Raw genomic sequence first — 23,106 nt, 5'->3', positions numbered from 1 at the left:
GGGGTTCACTCCAGTGGCTCTACTTGATAGAAGCACTGGGAACTAACATCGGGTGACACGATGCCAGGGCACTTCTATGGGCTAGGCTTGTACAGGCTCCAATGCCATTAGCCTAGTACACACCTATGAACCTATGAAAATTGTTGTGAGAAAGATATCAGGAATTATATGATAGTAACTTGCCTAAAAAGTTTTTTTAATTTAAGTGTACTTCATCGACAAGCATTGAATAAGTTAAGAGGCGTGACTGAGTTGAGGTTTATGAAGGACGATAAGGGTGGAGGGCTACTTGTAATGAAGCAGGTGGATTATTTTTGTGCTATTGAAGCTTTACTTAGTAATAATAAGGAATACACACCACTGGAGTTATTTAAGGCACAGCAAAGCTTTATGTGTATTTCTTGTTTTTTATCTGAACTTTTGATGGAAGGCTCCATAAGTGTAGAACTTTTTGATTTTATGAACGTAGACAACCCAGTTTTAGGTAGCCTTTTTGGTATACTTAAAAGTCATAAAGATAGTACCAATCCACCCTGTTGGCTCCTGGTTATGCCACTGAGGGGATTTCTTTGTATTTGGACTACATATTAAATCCAGTGGTCCAGAGGATGAGGTTCTACATAAAAGACTTGGGACATGGGACATGGGACTTCGACAAATTTAGTTCATTTATTCATGATTATTCTTATGAAGATTATAGGAATGTTATGTTTACAGTTGATGTATGTTCTCTATTCACTAGTATTCCACAAGATCTTGGAATTGAATATGTTTATGAATACTTATTTTATACAGGGAACTTTACTCATGCAGAAATTTATGTTTGCTGTAGTCTATTGGACATGTTGTTAAAGAACATTTTTTTTGTATTTAATAAAATTTATAAACAGATCAAAGGGGTAGCAATGGGGTCTGTTGCGGCTCTGGTTTTTGACAATATAGATCTTGGTTGGTGGGAGCATCTCATTCTCTTTCCTCTTTTTTTTATATATAAAATACATTTTTATTGTAGATTTGTAGATAATTTGTTTTTTTGTTATTGAAGGTAACAATGAATTAGTATTGGATTTTTTAAATGACCTTAATAGTAGATTCGAGTTCTTGCAGTTTTCATTAAGAAGTCAGGGGTCAAAAGTTAATTTTTTGGATGTGAACCTTATTTGGGATCCTGAAAGAAAGAAGTTTGACAGTGAAATTATTAGGAAAGAAACATTTGTAAACAGTTACCTACATTATACTAGTAATCACCCTACTTTTATTAAGACCAATATACCTAAGGGGCAATTTATTCAAGCCTCAAGAATGACTACCAGTAATCACACTTTTGAAAAAGAGATTGATTTTATCACTGCCTTATTTTTACAAAGAGGATATAAGATGGAGATATTAAGTAAGGTGGCTGAGGAAAATTGTGGTAGATGAAATGTCAAATTTTCACCCATTTTAGAATTTGGGTTTAAAAGCAAAGAGGATATAGTTAATAATAAAGAAGTAAATTATAGTACTTCATGTTGTTTAGATATGCCCTTATATAGTTTAGGCAATTCCTCGATTATACAAAAGAATTGGAATGTGATTTGAGGTAATATAGAACTTAATAAAGTTTTGGATGACATGCCAACTTTTATTTTTAAAGAGTCATAATTTGAAGAGATGGCTACATAGGGATTCCAGTTTAGGGAATACTTCTACTGCATGCCCCAGTAAGAATAAAAGACTGTAAAAGTGTGGGACATGTACAGCATCTAGATTTGCACTGGAAGGCCCATTTATTAATTTACCTCACTTTAATAGGACAATAGGAGTTTCTGGAGTTTTTACTTGCAAGACTGAAGGCATGGTTTACATAAGTGTGTATTGGTATAACCACTAGAAATTTAGAAAAACAAATTAGGGAACACTTACATGCTGTCAAGCTAAAAAATTGTAATAATGTGTTATTTAGATATAAGTTAGAATGTGAAAATAGCAAGAAGTTTATATTTTCTAGACTTGAAAGGGTACCTAGAGATTTTAAGGGGGAAATTATAAAGCCAAAATAGAACAAAAGGAGACATTGTGGCAACTAGAGCTAAAAGCAGACAGACCCACAGAACTGAATAATTTCATTAATCTGAAATGTTTTTTGAAAAATAAAAGGTTGAAAGTTGTCAAACATAATAGGTAATGGTGAAATCTCAATTGATGACATACATTATTACTATTATAGTTTTTAGTGACAAATGTTTTAAGTATGGTCTAATGATGTTCATCATTATTTTTATAACTCATTTTATTACAATTTATTTTTAAATTTCTTTGAGTATTGACTAATTGAAGTGTTAATTGGATGTTTAGTTTAATTAATAAATTATGCGGGTATTAATTAAATGATTTGGTTTATGATGTTGATTCTGATGAAGTCTTTCTGATGAAAGTGAAGATTAAACAATTTTTGATGCTAAACCATGGTTTGTTTATTGGTCCTTAGTCACTAGCCTTGGTGGTTTTACTTATTCAGTTGGTTTCATTATCACCCATCATTTTGGGAGAGTTTTTTTGTTTCTAAAATATAGAACTCTTGATTATATTAGCAAACCACTCAGTTCAAGGAAAAGGCTATCTGTCAAAACTACATAAAATAACCAAAGGTACAAAATCTATCATAAAGAAAACTTTTAGGACTATTATAAAATAATCAATTATCAAACTCCTAATGACAATGATAGAAGACTAATACTTATTTCTTCTAAACTAACTTCCATTTCAATACAACAGCAGTTATTCTCATGGAGATTTTATAACACCTCATAAAATAGAACTGATGTTTAGACAAGATATGGGATGATGGAGGTGTAAGTTAATTCTAATGGAAGATTGGCAACATATGGTTTATGGCTGTTATATGCTTAAACCATTTGAGATAAAGTGAATTACTTTTTTCAAACAATTGTAATGATATTTTTCAGTTGTCCAAATATTTATTTTTGATCAATGTTCCTTTACCATAATGTGTCCCTAGAACAAAATTTCCACTTTTATGGAACCTTCTTGCCATTGCATGCAAGATAATTACAGCAAACTGGAGGAATGAATCATCTCATGCTTTTAAAGATTACAGAAGTATGGTGTTGACTGTATCTCATATGGAACTATCAACTATAATGAAATGAACAGAGAAGATTCCCTCCTACTACAACTCTTGGGGAAAAAAGTTGTAGAAACACTAGAGATAAATGGCTAATGCATTGTGTGTATTTAATCTATACTTTGAGGGCATATTTCATTTCTTACTTAGTTTAGGCACCCATGTAAATATTTTTTTTGGTGTGCTATGTTCCTTTTTGTATGGTTACTTTTTTTGGTTGACCTATGATTTGTTTGTATATTTTATTATGAAATGACAATTCATATTCTATTTTGGAAAAAAGTATTCAATAAAAATGTTCTTGAGTAAAAAACGAAAGTAGAACAGTGACAAAGTCATGAGAGGTTGCAGCAGTTGGCAAGACATTCCAACCCCATGAAAAAATGGAATAAATCAAATTTGTTGTTGCTGCTGCTGCTGCTGATGATGATGATGATGATGGTAATGATAGTGATGATGATTAATAAGCTTAGCATTCACTTTACAAATTAGCTCCAGGTCTTCAATCAGTTATCATAAACTACTGACTGAATTGAATAACGTCTGTAAGTTTATGACTAGTTCAGCCAGGAGAAAAAAACAATCCCTAATGCCAAAGAAAGTTGTGTTCCAAACACTGTTAGAGGACTTCTGCAGAGTGAACGCTCATCTGATAGACCTAAAAGCTAGCTCTCCCACTTGCTCTATAGCGATAAAATTAATGTTTGTACATTAAACCTAATATAATTCCAAGGAGTAATTAGTTTTGTGTCTTCAAACTGTTCTACTTTGATAGGAATACTGTATCACTTGAATTGCTGTGCAAAACATTTTCTGCTTGTTGGCACAAAGTATGAAACTCTGCTCAAGTTAACATCAGATCATTTTGCAATGTTATTATGTTTTTCAACAGACTTAAAAATTATATGTAATATAACAAATTAAAAATATCTTAAGAAATACATTTGCAGTGAAAACAAACAATCTTGTCATTCTGAATTAGCAATAACATTTTATACATTAATATTAAATGACTGATAGGAAAGTTAAGGCATCGTGGAGGTCACATCTAAGTGAAAAGTCAAAGCTGTCGTAATACACAGAACTATAGCTTTGTTTACTACTACTTCTGTTTTATGCATAAATACATTTTTTATGATTAACTATATAGCCTTTGCAATATAATTGCAATATCTTTTTTGCTTTTCACAATCAACTTCCATAGCAAGCAAATCAACAAAATCATGGCCAAATGTCCATTCCACCTTTCGTAATTAACAGTAAAACAAAATAAATTTTATTTTTGAATTTGCAGGAAACCAGTATTATTACGAAGTGAAACATTTTACACCTTTTCCAGTGCAGAAAATTTCAGTCTCAGTAAAATTCATACAAGATTATTCATCACATGAAAACAGCATGGCATTTTTCATTATTTAATGTATATGTTTAAATTTTAATCAGAAATATCAGTGTTGATGGCATTTTAAAAACCTACAAAACCATGCAATATATTTCATGATGTGTTTATTTTGTTACCATTAAGAGACTTTGAGTATTACCACTAGAAACACAGCTGCAAGGCCCATAATGCATGAAACCATTACCTCAAGTACACAAATCCTCTAAACATAATTACTGAAAAGGAAAACAATTTTAAAGACATGCATGCTGCCTGCTAATACAAAACAAATGTATCTGTATGGTGCAAGACCCCTGCACTATTTTGCTTTATTATTCTCACAGCAAAGTTGCTGATCTTAGATAGGAGGTGATCAAAAAAAGAAGTAAATAGCAGTAACCAAAACGCCCTTCTATTTCTCCAAGATGTTGTCAGAGAAGCCAACTCATTTTACCAAAATAATATCTCAGAAATCACTACACCATACAGTGAGTTAACAAACATAAGGCAAGCAAAGTGCTGACAATCTTGCCTGAAGAAACACAGAGCAACCAATTGAGGATGTAGCACCTACAAGGGATACTGCTTTCTATAGCCATTCATATTATACATTTCCAAGCTAAGACATTTATTGTATTTGTGAGTAAACCACTGAGGTCTGGAAACTAATTTAAGAAGTAGGCCATCATTGTCAAACACCTAAAGCATTACATTACAACTAAATTAGAACTACACAGGCAAACTGAAAAGAGATGTTACAGTATTAATCATTTCAGAGATTAGGAAGTGCTGATGCCAGAATATCAGTTTTATTAACCACGACCAATTGCTTGCATGGGCTAGTATATTTTGTGGATGCATTCAAATAAATAAATGTATTACAGCTCTTTCTCTATATCTATATATATATATATATATATATATATATATATATATATATATATATATATATATACATATACACATGTCTGGTAAGTAAAAAGTCACCTAACACCAATTTGCAAAATATGAACGTCAAAATGTCGAAAACACAGAAACTGGCATGCTAGTAGACATGTGCAGGGAAACAGCCTCAGGGAGATTTAAAATTTAAAACAAACAAAAACAGCATTTTTTGTTGGGGGTCAAGCACCCCCACACCCTCCATGTAGGAGGCTGTGCCTTCCACCCTGCTAATTATTTGTTACTCTGAGATCGTACAAACATGGGTTATGGACATATTCTTCAACTGTGGGAGTTGTGCTGGCTTGGACATCTCTCAATCAGCTGCTTAGTTGATCATAAGGTTCACTAAATGCACACTCAACAATTTGCCGGGAACCCTATATATATATATATATATATATATATATATATATATATATATATATGTATAAAATCACACACACACACACACACACACACACCCACATACATATATATGTGTGTGTATATATATATATATATATATATATATATATATATATATATATATATAAATATATATATATATATATATATCTATATCTATATCTATATCTATATCTATATATATATATATATATATGGGTCTACCTGATAACACTGACATGCCAAAACATCGACAGCGAAATAACCGACACGACAAAACTGAAAGAAACCGAAAGTTCAAAAACATGAAACTTCACATGCCCGACAAACCACAATCCCGACAATCAACAAAACAAATAATTTCCCAAAAAACACACACCCAACACAAGCACACCAAAAACCTTACAAACCTACAGTAAACCTTACATACACAACTATCTATGCACTAACCTTAACCCAAACCCTAACCCTAAGGTCCATCACTATCGCACACTTACCTTACCCGCACCCTAACCCTAACTCACTTAATCCACCCCTAACCCTTAAGTCTGTCACTATCACACACTTACCTTACCCGCACCCTAACCCTAATTCACTTAACTCGCCCCTAAACCTAAAGTCCGTCACTATAGCATACTTACCTGACCTGCACCCTACCCTAACATCTGTCACTATCACACAATTACCTTACCCACACCCTGACCCTAACATCTGTCCCTATCGCACACTTACCTTAACATGTCAGTGTTCTCAGCGTCGGGATTCTCATCTGTTGGTCTTCTCTATTGACGATATTCCGGTGTCGGTGTTCTCATCATCGGCATTTAGAACTTTCGGCGTTATCAGGTAGACCTATATATATATATATATATATATATATATATATATATATATATATATATATATGCACACATATAAAGTCTTTGTTTTGTGCCCAGCATTAATGTTAAATTAATACTAATGTTAGTATCATGCTATTAATGTAATGTTACTTGAGTTCTGCAAGTGCATACAGTATGCTTTTTAATTAATGACTATCCATAATTAAGATGGCAATGAAAGCTATCATCCAGTGGCATAAATGTATAGTTTATTTTTTTGCGGCAGATGATTTTCCTTCTTTTTTTTTCTGACATAGCATTTCTGCCTTTTTTCTGTACTTATCCTTATCTTTCTGTCACAGTATTTATTACACAATCTCTCTGCTACCCGAGTCTAAAAACTGAGATACTTAAAAGATCAGAAAATGTATTATTTGTCCTTCCTGATTGTTGTTTTATTTGCAAGTAGATTCCAACTTAAAAGACATACCATTGTCAAATGCATCTATTTTTGCATTTTGCGATTATTATTGCTAGCTTATCATCTGTGCTTTTCTTGCTTTCCATGATTTTTCCAGAACAACTTTATTGATATCATCTCTAGTAACTCATTAAATAGCAATGAAGTCTCAGAAGAAAGGACTGTACTGTACCGCCTTATGTAGAAAATGAATATTTTCAGTTATTTATTTATTTATTTAATTAATTATTTTTGACAATGGGGAGGCTATTTCTCCAGGAAATGTACTTTTTTTCTCATTTTATTGTGAAAATCCTTAACAAGTAAAATTGCTATTAAAAATCAGTTTAATTCTAAAATTACCAAAAATGGCAGTAGCAGCCATTGTAGAAATGAAACAAATAACCAAAATCCCAGATCACCACAAGGGCACATGCCTAATAAAGACTCAAAAAATAGTATCCGAAATATGGTCAGTAAAATGAACTTTCCAAAATACAATTTTATTAGTGCATCCATCCAGTGGATTCAGACTTCATCAGAGCATGGGCATAAGACAAAAACAATCTGCATTTAAAAAAAGTCACAACCAATCAAAATCTCTAAAGATTAATTAGCATCACTAGCTGAATAATTGAAGTGTAAAGTCTTAAAGTAGCACCATGACAAAAACACTTAGAAACACTAAGAGGAACATTTAAAAATGTTTAAAAGAAACATTGAGGAAAAAGACATTACACTTATATTTTCAACTGTAAGTTAAAATAGAAAACATTTTAGTACATTTCAATTTTTCATTTAATGAATCTATCAGATGAAAGTGCTTAGCAGTGGGTTTTTGAACTAATAAAATTGTATTTTGGAAAGTTCTTTTTACTGACCATCTTTTGGATACTATTTTTCAAATCTGTCCTGGGCATATGCCCTTGTGGTGTTCTAGCATTTTGGTTAATTTTAAAATTATCAAACAAGAAAATTATGGTTATCAAAATTACTTTTGTTAGTACATAAATGTGAATACTATTGGACAGTAATGGACTGAAATGAATGTTTGTCCTTTAAAAGAAAAATTACAAAAATTCTGAATTCTTTTATATGACTGGAATACCTGAATCATACAGTATGCTTTTTAATTAATGACTATCCATAATTAAGATGGCAATGAAAGCTATCATCCAGTGGCATAAATGTATAGTTTATTTTTTTGCGGCAGATGATTTTCCTTCTTTTTTTTTCTGACATAGCATTTCTGCCTTTTTTCTGTACTTATCCTTATCTTTCTGTCACAGTATTTATTACACAATCTCTCTGCTACCAGAGTCTGAAAACTGAGATACTTAAAAGATCAGAAAATGTATTATTTGTCCTTCCTGATTGTTGTTTTATTTGCAAGTAGATTCCAACTTAAAAGACATACCATTGTCAAATGCATCTATTTTTGCATTTTGCGATTATTATTGCTAGCTTATCATCTGTGCTTTTCTTGCTTTCCATGATTTTTCCGGAACAACTTTATTGATATCATCTCTAGTAACTCATTAAATAGCAATGAAGTCTCAGAAGAAATGACTGTACTGTACTGCCTTATGTACAAAATGAATATTTTCAGTTATTTATTTATTTATTTATTTAATTATTTTTGACAATGGGGAGGCTATTTCTCCAGGAAATGTACTTTTTTTCTCATTTTATTGTGAAAATCCTTAACAAGTAAAATTGCTATTAAAAATCAGTTTAATTCTAAAATTACCAAAAATGGCAGTAACAGCCATTGTAGAAATGAAACAAATAACCAAAATCCCAGATCACCACAAGGGCACATGCCTAATAAAGACTCAAAAAATAGTATCCGAAATATGGTCAGTAAAATGAACTTTCCAAAATACAATTTTATTAGTGCATCCATCCAGTGGATTCAGACTTCATCAGAGCATGGGCATAAGACAAAAACGATCTGCATTTAAAAAAAATCACAACCAATCAAAATCTCTAAAGATTAATTAGCATCACTAGCTGAATAATTGAAGTGTAAAGTCTTGAAGTAGCACCATGACAAAAACACTTAGAAACACTAAGAGGAACATTTAAAAATGTTTAAAAGAAACATTGAGGAAAAAGACATTACACTTATATTTTCAACTGTAAGTTAAAATAGAAAACATTTTAGTACATTTCAATTTTTCATTTAATGAATCTATCAGATGAAAGTGCATAGCAGGGGGGTTTTGAACTAATAAAATTGTATTTTGGAAAGTTCTTTTTACTGACCATCTTTTGGATACTATTTTTCAAATCTGTCCTGGGCATATGCCCTTGTGGTGTTCTAGCATTTTGGTTAATTTTAAAATTATCAAACAAGAAAATTATGGTTATCAAAATTACTTTTGTTAGTACATAAATGTGAATACTATTGGACAGTAATGGACTGAAATGAATGTTTGTCCTTTAAAAGAAAAATTACAAAAATTCTGAATTCTTTTATATGACTGGAATACCTGAATCATAAGCAGAGAACATATTTCATACAGCTGGATGGAGAATAATTAGCAGCAGTTGCCCAGAAAGTACTCAGGCATGCTGAACTGCAAACTTTTGTTTCTTAAAGCAGACATCATGGAATACATAGCATTTTTATATCAGTTTGTAGAGTATGGTCTGTTGTCATCAGAGCGTGCTGAATAAGCTGTTACTGAAAAGATGAGTTGCATCCATTCTTCAGTAATTAGTTGTAACCAGGTAAATGCACCAGGTGTGCTAATACTTCTGTATCCTGCTTCCTTGATCATTTGTGAGGAAGAAGAGAACAGAGAGATGATCATACAAAAGGAAACTAAATATGAGTACAAAACCTTTAATGAAGTAATTCCAGTGAGCCCACATTCTTAGTGTCATGATTTAGTCTCTGCAGTTAGAGGTAAAAAATCAGCAGTAAGCACTTTCATTCTAAAAAATATCAGAAGAAATAAAGTTTGATCCACTGAAAACAGAGTTTAAACAAGGCTGATTTACAGAAACCATACAGTCATAACCGTCTTATCATTCCTGAGTTAATGGTTACTAAATGAGTCCAGGAAACACTGGTGCATCATGAAACTCCAAAATTACGTTGTGAACAAGTCAGTCGTGTAGGTCCCCGTCTTAAAAACTTTGAACTTCTTCCCATCCTAATAGTTTCATTGCTGCATTCAACTTCACTAACTGAACCCAAATAGTACTAAATCACCTAATTCCCCACCTTTACACCAAATACCAAGCTGATAGCCTAACAGACCAACCTCTCAACACAAAAGCTGCACATCTGGAGACAAAATAAACTAGAGGTTCATAGGTTAGTAATAAGCTAACTGCCCTTGCGAGCCATTTTAAGCCTAGCTAATTATCCCTTATGAGACTCAAACCATGCACCTTGTGTTTGTAAGGCAAAAACCTTAACCATTAGGCCACCCTCCCAACCATTATACACACTACACAATGGTATTCAAGTTACCTTGTACCCTATACGCAATGGTATTCAAGTTACCTGGAATATGCTTTGTAGAAATTACAAGTCAATTCTTAGTGAGTTTAAAACTATGTTATGCAACAATTGTACCTTGTCTGATTTTAAAGGTCTTTTAGAAAAAAATGCGCTTCTACCTAATTACATGAACAAAAAATAACCGTCTTATGATTTATTTCCTTATGTCACACAACCATTATTGTCCAGATAGACATCAGCATTAAAAATTTAATGTCATTCCCCCACACCAGTGACCTCTACCTGCAGTCATTGTGAAACAAGCCACTTAAACTCAAAACAATTTCTTTGCTACCTGCTGCAACTCATCTGAAGTTATCGAATCTTCTTGCCACATTGTCACACCTTCCCTTAAAATGCATCAAAAACTGATTTCAAATCAGTTAGTTCACTTTTAACCTTTTGGAAACACTAACCCTGAGATTCTTCTTCTTCTGCCCTCTCAATTATTCACTAAAATCCTAGGAAATTGTATGCCTTGACCAATCCCCCTACATGTGGAATTCAACAATCCTAATAACTCATAACCTCCTTTGCTCTAGCTTTCTCTTTAGTTAGCATGCCCCTTATTTTTAGCTCAAAGTTTAGTTAGTTTATACTCAGTCAAACTAAATAAACTTTGTGATACACCTAATACTAGACCTTATAATGCAAAATGTTTCACTGGACCTTCCTACTTCTTCTCTGCTATGTGCATCCCAAAATCATCATGCAGTTAAAAGAAATTTGAGACCCCTCCCTGCACTCTTTCATATCCTTCCCCAAGGAAAAAAATACATCCCAGACAAAACCTGCTCCCACATCCACTATAATGCCAAGCTTAACTTAAAGGTTGTGCAAAATATCACACAACCAATGGGCATGGCACTATCAAAATAAAACTTACCGCTTAAAGACATACCTAATAAAGGCTAATCTTCCTTTCTAATAGGCAACAAACAAATGCCACCTCAATATGTCGCTTCATCAGTAAAGGATCAACAGAGCCCTGAATCAACTGTACTGCATCAACCAAAGATGAATTCTGCACATGAACATCACCCTTGTCAATATAATCATTGACTAAAGATCTCTCTGGGATGTAAATGTGATTAAGGAGCCTATATTCACCCGGTTTCTTCTGAGGAGGCTGGTCACAAGAAGGGAACAACTATAAAGGGTCAAAAACCAAGCAGATTCTAACTTTTTATCTAGTAAATCCTGTGTCGTATCTTCCTTGCTCTTCACTGACTGCAGTTTACTACATACCTACTTGCATCCTTTTACTTGTGTCCTAATCAAACCCCTATGAAATACCCACAATCATCTCCAGGTCCACTTTTTTTCTAGGTAACAAGCAATTTATCAATTCAAGAAAAAGTCTCCCCATCTCCCTCCTCAAAAGGACATCATGCCTCGTGTTACTATAATACTGCCTTTTCCTCTCAATGACAAATCCCAGCTTGAACTAATTTGCTGATGCTTATGGTCACATGGCCTCATTCCCACCTTGTTCTTGCTTTTCCACCAGCACCGTATTTTGCTTTTTGGGCCTGACAAAATGAGCATGCATATTTAAACCTACACACCAACCAGCTGCATTTCCCAAAGGTAAACACCCAACACATCCCATTCCTACTCCCTAACTCCCCAACTCCCCATGATCAATCTTTGGTAGGATTTCTACCTTAAAATCATTATCCCTAGTCAAGTGCTGGCATACCTACATTCATACTTAAGTTACTTATCTACTGACTTTAACTTTCTAAAATGCTGAGTTTATCTTAGCCACACACATCCTCTTCTCAGTGATGTGTCTCCCCTATTTATACAGGTAGGCCAGAAAAGGAAGGCCTGATTTTTGATACTTTCCCAAAAACAATGCTACAAGGTAAATGGAACCTAACATCCAGTTTTCATATCATCTGATCCTAAACTTTGTTAGTTTTTTCCTTGCCAGTACAGCAAATGCTGTTATAAGGTCATTTCACCATCGAGCCTCTGGTTCTACAGTCTTCTGTACCACATATGCATCAATCAATTCAAATACATCAACAAATCTTTCCCTTCACTATTTGGGGAAGTTGAGCTGTGATAAAGACTCCCTGGCTGCTGTGTAATAAGGCCTGTGTCACATCAAAAATTATAGCTGTAATTCTTTGCCATCAGTCATCAGTCAAACCCATCTGGTCAAATGCCATCTGCATAAAATTCAACCCCACCTGGGGTCCAAAAAACCCACTGAGCACCTCTTCTGTTTACTGTCATAGTACACTTCCTGATGTACCTGCTCATGTTTAGTCCTCTGCAGCTCTTGCACCTCACCTACTACCTCATCTAAGCCTTGTAGCAAGCCCACTAAATGTACAGTGTAAGCCACCTCCTCTGCTGACTCTCCTCAAGCTACATGAATACTATTGTTCCCTGCTGTGGTTACTGGTTGCTTCATGGTGTCATCCTTCCTGCTTCCATCTGATTCCTAGAGCCTAAGTCTGCCACTTTGGCTTCTTTGAACCTTCTGACATTACAGTGTCTGCACTCATCTTTCTTCACCTCATTTGTATCACAGTCAACATCCCCTCTGTCAACTGCTGCTCATTGGCATTCTTCTGAAAAATTGCTCAAGTTTGGGAGGGAAGAGCTTCATAGCTAAGTACTACAATAGCTGCCCTTGGAGGCCATTTTAAACTTAGCCAATTTCTTTTTCAAAGGTGAGAATCAAACACTGTATTTTGTAACTATGAGGTAAATAGCTTAATCATTATACCAACCCACAACCACTTCTCAAGTAACTGGGAAGCCACCAACATTCTAAAAGACAAACCAACCAATTGACATCATATTCTATGCCCTCACTTCTCCACCAAAACAGTCACAACACCCAAGAAAGCCTCATCACTTGCTCTTAGTCTTATCCCACCCTTGAATAAATCCTCACAACCACACCTCCCTTAATTCACCTCTACCCCCCAGACTTTAATCTCCTCATCTATTCTTCCCCATGTATATTATTTCATACTTTGGCATGCTCCTGATTACCCTTTCTCCAGTATATCCCCTTGCCTTCTCTCAAAAATGTCTTTCTTCATAAACCTAATACTATTATCGTTATTATTATTATTATTATTATTATTATTATTATTATTATTATTATTTATATTATTATTACTATTATTATTACATAATACCTGTGATTACCCTCCATATCTTTATTATACCACCTATCTCCAGATAGCTGATGTGCCACCATACTAGCTACAGAAACAGCCCAAATGCCATAAAATAATAACAGAATCCCTACCTCTCCTATAGTGGCATCAGCAGGCTCCTTATACCACTACCCAGATCTATCACATCAAATAGACTGTGCTATATGTCCATCTCAAACCTCTGTTCATCACCTACATATACTGCATCACCTCCACATAACCCAACTAATGGTTCATAATTCCCTCTTCCCTATCCCACTCTCCAGAAACCCACCCTAACCTGACTCCTGAGTGTTCACAGCCATGTTTATTATTATCATTAGTTGTTTTTAATATTTGCCCCTTTTGATACCCTTCAAACTAGCAACTTTGGGTGTAAGGTAGTGGACTACTCATAATCCCCAGCTATTACTTAGCAGTATAGCTTTATTTACATCACACAATTGCCACCTCTTACTCTGATAACTTCCACTGTTAATAGCCCTAAAATGTGAAAAGCATACCAACACTCCCTGATGGATTTTCTGCATTTCTCCTTAATTTTGGTGACGAGATTGAGAACTGAGGTCCATGTTGAGAAGTTAGAGGATGTGTCCCCCAAACCCACAAATCACTACAACCAACGTGTAGCATAATAGTTCCCTTCACCTCTTTATTTTATTTATTTATTTTTTACATATACACCTGGAGGAAGTGACCCACAAACATGGTTCAGTTGATGCACTAGTGCTTATTAATATTCAAGCTACTCAAAGCTCCCTTCCTCTTAGTATTAGTTGTTAGTGAATCATGAGCCATAGTTACGTGAAAAGTGAGTAGGTAGATGTCATATTGCAATAATAATAAGAGGGGGGAGTATGGGAATACATGTGCCCATGGGGCTGGTTGGAAAAGACAGCATCAATCATCAATGAGTCAAGGACTAAGAATATATTTAATCCTTTCCTGTAATTCAGGAAGCTCATATCTATCTGCCATCCTATTTACAATGACAGTGACCTCATTTCCCACCTTAAACCAGCCTAATCAACCATACCACCCAAGAACATCTCCCCAACATCTGCCAGTGCAGGAGCATAACAAATCACCTGGTCATGGCACCCACACTGCCTATTTACATCGCTCCATATACCTCAGTGTTCACAGCTGCCAAATGAACATTTTTGCTTTGCCTTTCTTTGCCTGTCTCTTTTTTAATAAGGAAATCATAAGTTTCTCTGCCATGTGTAAATCCTCCACCCATTTGAAAACAGACCTCAATGAATCTGCCTGCCTGACAATGTGATGGCATGTGCATAGTCTGGCCTGTTGAGATGCAGGAGCAGATTGCTATGCAACATGATGGCCCAATGGAAATGGCAGGTTAGCAGAAGGTGAGTGAAACATGCATCATGCAGGCCCAAATTAAATGTCAGGTGAGCACAAGGTGAGTGAAACATGCACCATGAGGGCCCAAAGAAAATGGCAGGTGAGCACAAGCTGAGTAAAATTCACTCTTGATCAACAGATGCAGCAGTCTAATCAGCCCCACTACTCCCTCCACACCACAGTTACTTGCTGCCTCCTGCCTCTTGTTTTTGTTGTACCGCTCCTTATTTATTTATTTATTTATTTATTTATTTATTTATTTATTTTGATTGAGCAGTGGAGAAGCATTACCACTAGCTGCTGCTCCTTATTACCAAGCTACTAGTCTTCCCCTTTCTCCTTTTCTTTTTTTATTTGATTTATTTATTTTTGTTGCTACTGAACAACTGATTTCACCTAGCCAGGGAAACTGAGGAGAGGGTGGGGCTACTACCTCTAACTACTAAACTCACATAAGTCCTATATCCTCACTCCTTCCCGTGTCTTCTTTCACTTTGGTGTCCCTCTCTCTATGTAAATATATATATATAGTTTCCTGTTTTGTGCCTTAACAATCCATCTATCTGGTTAGCTAGTCCTCCTTTCCTCTCTCCTATACCTCTACCATACTATGCTGTATACTGGCCAAGGCTCTTGCCACCCCTATAGTGCCTTTATTAGGCAAGGCTCAAAGGACAAACCCACCTCCATAGACAACCCAAGGATAAAAAAAACTAAAGGTAATGCTACTCAATGCCAGAAGTCTAAACCTCAAGATGCATGCACTCAAGGCTCTCCTCAGTATGGAGAAAATCGATGTCTGTGCAGTAATAGAAACCTGGTTCATGGCTCCTGAGAGCAACCCAGCACTACCAGGTTATAACTCATACCATGCGTTTCAGCCCCAAAACTTGGACCGAAGCACAAAAGGAGGGGGAGTATCTATATTCATCAAAGATACCTACACCTCCAGGTTAGTGGCACTGCATGAAGCATCGGAAACCATCTATGTGCAACTAACAGTGGGCAAAACTGCCTTTCAGTTTGTAGCCTGCTACAAAACACCATCCCTATTACAGGAACCCCACTTGGCATTCCAGAGAACACTGGAGAATATGAAGGTCTCTCCAAACACTATGTTATTGGGTGACTTCAACTACCCAAGCATTGACTGGGAAAACTACTCAAGCCCAAACACCCTCGCCCAATGGTTCCTTGAATTTATAAACTCTAATGCAATGGAACAACTGGTCAGCACTCCCACAAGAGGGAACAACATATTGGACCTGGTCATCACCAACATGGGGACTCTATGTTCCACACCAGAGGTAAACCCCTCATTGGTAAGATCAGACCATAAACAAATTTCCCTGGACATCCATATCCCGTCTCCACCCCCAGCCAAGGAAATCACTGTAAAGAATTTCTCAAAAGCCAACGTTGCACTTCTCAAGACTGAGGTGGATTCCTTCAAAGCCCCTGGGCCAGAGGATAATACAGCCCAATCTGCAGAATCCTTTACAAATGCATTCTATGAGCACCTGCAGGAATGCATGGATCATGCTAGCCCAAATAAAACCAAGACTCACTCCTCCGAAAACAGGAGACTGGTCTGGTGGACCCTGGCCATAAATAACCTATACAACAGAAGGACAAAGCTACTACATGACAGAGCAAAATCCAAAAAGGGAAGGCATCTCTGATCAGTATTAACAAGAAACTTTGATCCCTCATAAAATCATCAAAGGCCAGCTTTGAAAGAAAAATTGCCCTAGACACTAAAGATAATCACAAGGCCTTCTTTAGTTATGTCAGGAACATGGGCGGAAACTCCCAGATATGCTCTGAATTGTTGCATAACAGTACAAAATATACTGAACCTACAGACATAGCCAACATCCTGGCAGACAGATTCAGCGCAAACATCTCTCCCCCTTCCCCCCCAAAGGAGCAAATGCCTATCCCAACAGAATGTAACCTCCCTGACATCACAGATGCACAGGTGAAAGCTGCCCTCTCCAAAGCAAAAAACACAGCATCTATGGGACCGGACGGTGTCCCAGGCTGTGTTTTACACGAGCTCCAAGAAGAACTGAACCCTCACATTAAGTCACTGTTCAAACTTAGCCTTACTACAGGATATGTACCCAAAGAATGGTGTACAGCTACAGTGGTCCCACTCCACAAAGGTGGTGCCACAACGGACCCTGGAAGCTATCGCCCCATAAGCCTGACTAGTCTGGTGTGTAAAGCTATGATGCGTATAATCATGGAACTCATAAACAAAGACATTGGGAGCCTCCAGACACTGGACCCTACCAAATTTGGCTTTGTTAAGGGCAGATCTTGTCTCTTAAACCTAGTTAATTTCTTTGAAACAGTTACCAAAGCCATAGATGAGGGTAAGGTAGTCCACACAGCCTACATGGACCTCGCAAAAGCCTTCGACACAATACCCCACTCGGGCATCATAAATAAGCTTACCAGCTTAAATATCAACCCCTATATCACAAGATGGGTTGCAAACTGGCTCAGAGATAGAACCCACATGGTCAGAATCGCAGGTGCCATGTCCGAATCCAAACCAGTTACAAGTGGCGTCCGACAGGGCTCAGTCCTGGGACCTCTCTTGTTCAGTATATTCTTCTCTGAGGTTCAGGCTAACATGGAGGGATTATGGCTGACAAAGTTCACAGATGACTGCAAACTGGGGCCATAATCGAATCTCTAGCTGACACAAGCATCCTCCAAAAGGGTCTCACTGAGATGGATGCTTGGTGCCAGAGCCACGGCCTCAAGCTAAATGCTAAAAAGTGCATAGACATCCCCTTTGAGAAAAACAAGGTGCCCACAAATTACCACATAGGCTGTAATCTATTAAGTACGGAAGAAGTAATTAGAGATTTGGGGACCAACGTAGATAGTAATCTCTCCTTTGATAATCACGTTGCCAAAGTGGTTAGAAAGACCTTCTATATAGCCCACCTTATTACGAAAGGGTTCACATCTAGATCAAGAGAGGTCATTGTGCCCCTCTACTCATCACTCATCAGGCCCATAATTGAATCCAATGCCCCTTTTGGGATGTACCTTACCCAACACCTGCAGCAACTGGAGAGACCCCAAAAGTACCTCACCAAGAGGATCATGGGCTACAAACAGATGTCCTCTGCAGCTCAACTAAAGAAACTCCAGCTCTACTCAGTTGCTTACCGCCTACTCAGAGGCGATCTATGCCTGATGTACAAAGCCATGTCAAACCCAGAATTAATGGACATGCTCCACCTCAAGAAATCCAAGTCCCTTAGAGCTACACACTCCAGGGACCTAAACCTCAGCACAAAAATAAATAGGACATGCTGGAGGGACAGATTCATTTCCCAGAGGATCCCCTCACTCTGGAATAGAATCCCAATTCATGTTAGACATAGCCCCTCGCTGACCCTCTTTAAGCAAAATTTGGACGCGTGGATGGGAAATCGCAAATTCACCCCTGGGATCTCTTCTGTGTCCCTGCTAGACAGAGGCACAGTAAACTCATCTTAAAAGGGTACCTTCTGTGACCTACTTTACAGAGGCACAGTAGGCTAATCTAATAGGGAGGCGGAAGCCAAATACACTCTGGCTAGGCTTATAAATGCCTTAGGGCAGATAGCCTAGTATCTACCTATGAACCTATGAACCTATGCACAATGTGCTCCCCATCTTGATAATCCTAACTTATCCCGGTGTACAACCTCAACTACTTACCTTATGACCAACCAAGTCTATCTGCTTACCTCAATCTCACAAGTACCTGGCCTGGATAGTAGTTACATGGGCAGTGGCAAAATCTGCTTCAACAAAACACTCATGCCAAAGAGGATAATCCTATAGTCACTCACTCCTTAAATCAGCTTAGCCCAATCCCTTCTTTAAAATCCACACTTGTCTACCTCACTTCCTGTGATTACATATCCACAGCCACCAAGTCATCAATGGCCCCGTCCCTGAGCACACTTCATGGACATCAATGTCTGCCCAAGCAAACCAATAATGTAAAAGGAAACAATGATGGCTGATAAAAGTGCTGGAACCGAGGTCTCACACCATCAACAGAAAAATATGCAAAGCAACATTTTAACTTTTACCAAGTTAAAAGGGTCCAATGCATTTGGTTTAAATTCAGTTGGTCTCTATTTAGTGTTGATTGATTCGGTCAAAACTCATTTGGTCTAAATGTATTTGCTGTAGCTTTGGATTTTAAGTAGTATATCAATACTTTTTTAATGCATTTTTGACTATGTACATTTAGTTTTATGATAGTAATATAGTGTAACTGAATGTTGTATTAGAGTCACACATTTATAGGTATGCTGAAATGTGGCTGCGTTTTGTGAGATCTCATACATTGGATTTTGGGAGTTTGCTGTTTCCCTGCTGTTGTGCACTTTTGGAGTTGGACTATGTAATTAGCAGTTGGGGATTTTGCCCCCTCTGCAAAAAAGCACAGTTTTATATTTTTATGTTTTTCAATGTTTTTCAATGTTCTGAGTTTTATATTACATTTTTTTAGATGACTTTAGATTAAATGATTTAGACGTATCAGCATAGACCCAGTTAAAATAGATTCAGGCATAAACATGGTTTTCTTGAAATATCCATACCTTATATACAGCAAAGAAAAATGGCAGTACATGGCCAATGCCCAGCAGCTTTGAGTATTTTAGCCTTAATTGTTAGCCTCCCAAGAGAGGCAATTTAGTCTAAATGACACTCTGAATGAAACAGACCATCAATTAGAATTTTTAAATATTTAACAATGGTGTGCTGTTTTTCACTTCTTTGATGGATGACTGTGGCCTAAATACATCTTACTTCTTCGTAGTGCATTCTCTTCCCTACAGCTGTGTCGTGACTCTGTCTTAGCTTCCTCACTGCACACCATACTGAGACTGAATTAAATCTCATTATACTTTTTTAGGAAACTTTCTCGCTTATTCTTACATAATTTCACCAATAATATTTAAAAGTTTCTTTCCAACAAAAGCACACATGGCAAGGTAGCTGCAGACCTTTTTTATTTACATCGATTGGTGTCAGAAATTTATTTGATTTGATGATGTTAGATTGGCATTAGCTTATTGCATGTGTGCTGCCATACCTAGTAACACTTTGTCCAATGGTCAACACTGAAATGTAATTTGGGGGAATTCAATAAAGCCTACATGAATTAATTTTCCATGTAGGCATAGTGGTACAGAGCTTACATGGAAGTAAGCAGCATGAGCTCCAGCAAACAGAGCTGAGGTGCTTGAATGAGCATGCTAACACAGAAGTGTCCATAGCATGCAAATTACATCATAAGCAAGTGAATTGCATGAGAATGAGGGTGTAGAGTGATCCAGGAAGCAGATAGGCAGTCATACAGATCTCAAGGTTGTTTTAGAAGTGTACTCTGAAGAAGTCCGCATACATGAAATTAGAAAGTTAACAGGGGCTGTAAAAGCCCTGTTAGAAGGTCAGAAATAGCAAAGCAAACAGATATGTGCGCAACTATGTCCTGTGTGTCCAAAAAGTAATGAAACAAAATTTTAAATACATTTTTTAATACTCATATAATGTTTGCATGATATGCCGCAGTGCGCAAACCTGCCATTATGCAGAAAAATATATAAAAGTATAAAAAAAAAATAATAAAATAAAATAAAATATGTGACAATAATGCATTATAGGGCCTTGCATGGAGTATGTATGGACAATGGTAGATGTCTGTGGTTGCTAAGGGGGCAGGTCCTGGAATAATGTAGTATCCAGGCTGTGTGCACAGATCAGTATGCAAATGAGCTGGGGTTACTGAATAGCAAACATGGTTATCCGTGCCCGGAGATCAAACTCGTGTAGCCCCAGAAATGTGCTGGTGTCCACAGAAGAGGTGGCTGACATCAAAAAGGGGCATGTCTCTATTTCTTTAAGCACATTAGAGCACAGCAGCACCTGTTTGCATGCCACTGAGCTGAGTTGAGTGGGAGGGGGGTGTCCAGTGCTGCTATGCTGTGTTTAGCTTTGGGGCGCATCCCTAAGCTGGTTTGAGGTGTGCTGAGTGTGCCTGTTCATGAGGGCGTGTCTATTGACTGATGAGCATTGTTTATACCTGTGGCACTGACTTGTACGATGCACTGCAGTACATAGTAATGAAAGCTGTCAAAAAAAGAAAAAAAATAAATTGTTGGAGAAAGTCAGTCATATATATAAATTACTGACGACCCCTTTTCCACCTAAACTGGGCCATTCCAACCCCTCAGTGATGTACTTGGAAGGTGGAAAGCATCATGGTTAGCCAATCACACAGGCGGCATCTGCAGCAGAGCATATAAAGTATGCACACACCCTAAAATCTGATTTTCCCCATGCTGTGCACCATTGGAGTACAGACTTGGGATTTTTAACTGAGTGAATGTTAGGGTCTGCTGCAGCTGTGCTACATCTGTATGTGGTAGATGCTGAGATCAGTGCTGATGCTGACAATAGGCCTAGACTGAGAAAGAGAAGAGTGTTCAGGCCCAGGGTAACCTTTCAGGGGCTACATGAGCCCAATACTCCAGTACTGGGCTCTATAAGAACTGATGATAACAATGCTAATTCTTCACTCTCTGCTATTAATGGCTTGAATGGTTTGTTCCAGACTCCATTACTGGATTATACTTTGCATTGTGAATGACAGGGAAATGCTTTTGGATCTCTTACCACTCACATTACCACCTTGGAATGTTTAGCAAAGAAATTTAAATCTTTGCAGTTAGACAATGCTTTTATGGTACAATCTATGAAATTAAAACCAGTCCCATAGGGCCTCCGAGTATGGAAGTTTCCAGTGGGTACATATAAAGGTTCCTTGATGCATCAGGAGCTACTGGAACGGTTTGTCAAGATTAGACTTGAGGTGATGAACATTATTATCAAGAACAATGAGTGCAAGCTCTTGAAGCATGAAGTGACATAAAATTGCTTAATGAAAGTATTATTAATGATATTTTGTTTGAACAGATGTCTACTAGATACAATAGAATATTTGTTGACATAAAACACTTCTGATACTAATTGTAAATGTAAACAGAATAAATTAGATAGGGACAAAGCTGATTATGTACATAAAAACAGTGTATCCTGACTCCACCCCTCATTACACACGATTTCTTCATGAATAGTGTTACTAGTAATAACAGTAACAACAGCAATAATTTTAACAACCAACATAACCAAACAAATTTTTTAGAACAACCACCCCCATTAAGGTGTTCAGAATGCCTGATCAGTCAAAAACAAAATCAAGCTGCACTTGATCGCTCCTTTCAAGGAGCACCCAAGGGTCATTCTGTGAGGGGGAAGAACTGGAGAAGAATGCAGGGAGGTGTAGCTACTAGATTCTCTGTTGACACCTGAAGAAGTGAATGTTTTGAATTCTAGTGCCAGAATGTCTGAAGTGAATAATGCTGATATGACAGTACTAAATGTTAACTTTAATAATGCTTTGGTTAACAGTGATTCCACAGCATCACTTTTGAAGTTCAGGACAGGAACTATACATAACCTAAGTGATTTTTCTTTCAAAAATGAACACATTTCTCTATTGCAAAAAGGTTTTAGTTTTGTTCTGAATTTCAAGTCTGATATTGCTAGACAATTGATTAGCTTGAGGCTTTACACCAGACAACTTAACTTGAGGTTGTTTTTTCTAAATAAGAATCAAGAATATAGAACAGAACCATTTATACTGAAAAGAAAAAGCACATTTTTGCCTCCCTGTAACCCCTTAGTGAATTTGTTTGAAATATGTATGGAAAATGATTTTAGACAAATTGCAAAAGTAAGTCATTTCAGTTGTGACAATTTATACAAAGAAGAATGATTGGCACTCAGAGAGTTATCTGACGATAAAGTATACCGAGTGATGAAG

Source organism: Protopterus annectens, chromosome 1.part0 (assembly GCF_019279795.1).
Source record: "Protopterus annectens isolate FY-2018-M chromosome 1.part0, PAN1.0, whole genome shotgun sequence".
Taxonomy (NCBI): Eukaryota; Metazoa; Chordata; order Ceratodontiformes; family Protopteridae; genus Protopterus; species Protopterus annectens.
The sequence above is the reverse complement of the archived record's forward strand: the minus strand, read 5'-3'. Positions refer to the sequence as shown.